This window comes from Mirounga angustirostris, unplaced genomic scaffold, assembly GCF_029215605.1.
Source record: "Mirounga angustirostris isolate CCGP_5_RB_7025 unplaced genomic scaffold, mMirAng1.0.hap1 SCAF_5, whole genome shotgun sequence".
NCBI lineage: Eukaryota > Metazoa > Chordata > Mammalia > Carnivora > Phocidae > Mirounga > Mirounga angustirostris.
Window position 1 is genome coordinate 67,489,204 of NW_026991713.1, and position 3,144 is coordinate 67,492,347.

Consider the following 3,144-nt stretch of genomic DNA (forward strand, 5'->3'; position numbering starts at 1 on the left):
CAGGAGCACTGATGGCCAAGGGCTAGAGAAGATGGATGTCGCAGCTCAAGCAGAGAGAGTGAATTCACCTTTTTTCCATCTTTTCATTCTATTCAGTCCCTCAAAGGATGGAGTGATGCCCACTGGCATTGGTGAGAGCCATCTACTTGACTCAGTTCTGACTCAAATGCTAATCTCTTCTGGAGACACCCTTCCAAACACACCTAGGAATAATGTCTTACCAGCTATCTGAGCATCCCTTAGCCCAGTCCAGCTGACACACAAAATTAACTATCACATATGCAAAACACAATTTAACTTTATTATGAACAATTCCCATATCCGTCACTCATCCCCCCTTTTTATAGAGTGCACTCTGGTATCTGAACGCTGCTCACCACCCTGCCAGTGCTGTTCTCACCTAAACCGCCTTCATCTCTGTCCAGATCCCTGTAATAATTTCTGACTTGCCTCCCAGCCTTCTGCCTCTGCCCTCCACAGTCTATTCTGCACACGGCTGAAATGCGAGTCAGGTCACAGCACTCTTCTCCTTAAAGCTCTCCAGTGGTTTCCTCAAGCCAGTGTCTTAAGCCCTGATTGTGAGCTGCCTCTCTGAGCTCATCATCTATCACTCTCCACCTCACCCGGAGCTCCAGCTGTCACCCTTTCTCAAGCATGCCATGCAAACTTCAGCCCTGGCGACTTCCACTCGCCATTTCTTCTGCCTGGATCACTCCTCCCCGCCAATACCTGGGAAATTCACTCTTGCACTTGCTGCCTGTCTCACCCTCCCTCCAGGTGGACTCATCAGTAATGTCTTCCTACGCTCCCCCATTTCCTATATTTCCCTATCCCCTTAACCCACTTTTCTCCACTCCTTAGCAAATATTCTATTTATTTACACACTGATTTGTTAATTGTCTCTCTGCCTCGCCCCCGCCCCCCCACCCCACTGCTTGAAGAACATATTCTCTAAGAGAGCAAAGGCTGAGTGTTGTTTCCTGCTGTACACCCAGCCTAGAGCAATGCCTGGCACAGGTGCTCAGCCTACTATAGGGACTCAATAAATACTTGTTTAATAAAGAAATGATATTATTTCTGAAAATAAAATTAATACTCATTACAGAAAATAGAAAAATGCAGAAATGTAGAAAGAACATCCAACCCCAAAGAGGTATCTAGCTGTTAGCATTTTGTTAGATTTCTTCTGTTTTTTTCTAAGAATATGTATTTTTTCTTTTTGTGAGATCAGGATCATTCCTTATATAAAGTTTATATCCAGCTTTTTAACAAAGTATATTATGAGCACTTTCACTTTATGCATGGTTTTTGGTTTGTTATTTTCCCTGCTCAATTATAAAATTTGGGGTTCTGTTATGTTTCCCAATTATTCATATAACTTAACAATATAATAATTGTATGTGCTTGTTTATATCTAAAAGGTATGCAATGATAGATACCATTTAAAGATATTTAGCATTAAAATAGAAATTCTATTCATATGATAAAGACATTCTTTAAAAAGTTCATTCTTTAAAAAGTTCATGTGGCATTCTTTAAAAAGTTCATGTGGTCCATATAATTTCCTAAAGGAATAATTCTCTAGATGAAGCTTACTGTGTTGACATATCAATATTTCAGGGTCCAGGACTACCGAGTTTGTGTTAGGACCTTTAAAATTGCTTTATATTCAGTCCGTGGGTTGTTGAAATAGCAACTTGCTTTGGTTACCTAGAAAAATGTATGTCATTAAAATACTCTTTATATGCCACCCTGGGAACATGTCCCATGCATAATATATTCATAAAGAGTTCATTTTATTTACAGCTTGTCACATAATATGGTATAAGGAAACACAGTTCTGATGCACTTCAACTGAATTATGCTTCTCTTTTTGACAGAGTGGGGAAATATATTTGTAAGAGTGAATAAACACACCTTGAACTGCCTATTTTTTGAGAAGGAGGCAGAGAGAAGCACATTAACATTATTCTCTTATTAGAACATCTATAGCAATAGACATTTTGGACATTTAATAGCTGTTTGTTTTCTAAATTGGGTGCCTGAAATTACTTTATGTCAAAACTTGATGACAAGGACTCTAGAAAGCAGTAAACTCCTAAAAAAAAAAAAAAAATTTTTTTTTTTCAGAGTTGCAGTTTTGTAATGTGGAAATGGAAAAAAAAAATCTGTTGTTGCCTTTTCTGGCATCTAAACCTTTGATGTTTAATTCAAAATAATTCAAAAGATTAGGTTGTAATTGACTAGTGTAGCAGATTCTCTGTCACGTATGGATAGAGACAGTGCTTGTTTTTGTAGGACAGAATGCACCAGTACAGAATTTGAACATTTTTTTTCATAGCAATATTGACAAACATCCAGTCAAATACATGAATTTTTCCTCCTCAATGAATTCATTAATTTACAAATCATTAAGAACATACAGGGTAGCATGCTAAACTGAGACCATAGAGGAAATAAGAGGTACCCTATAGTACTTTAAGATGAATGTCAGTGTCCATCTATTATGTCACATTGGGGTCTAACAAGTTCTAAAATCCAGTGTAACATCTGGGTGGACTATTTATTATTACCCCTTGCAATTCTTAGACCACTAATTAATTCCTGCACCATTCACTTTCCACCTTACTATCCTGGAAATATATGCTCCTGGTCACTAGGGGTTCCAGGGGAGAAAAACAGATATATCTGTGGAAATCCACCATTATTACAGGAATTAAAAAAAAAAAAAAAAAGAAGAAGAAGAAAGAAAAATCCCAAGTGCAAAACTCCAAGCACATGTTCTGCCATAAAGAGATTAGACAAAAGCCACTGTATTAGTTAATAAGTAATATGTAGTTATTGTGCATTAACTGCATTCTTCATTAGAGGATGAATAGTCATTTCTGTGTAGTTTCTGGGTTTTTCCTTAATAGAAATATTAACTAACAGAAACTAACTAATGCAACCAATTGATCCTATTTCTATAGCTACATCTATGAAGAATCCAGTGTCTTCAGGCAATAACGCTAGCTCTCATCTCTTATTTAAAAAATGCAGCCTTAACTATCAGGTCTTTTGAGAGTTGTCAGGGAGAAAGGAATAATCTGAGACAGGTAGGATATTTGTGGGATGAGAGCTGGGGAAATTGACTCTAAAGAGGTC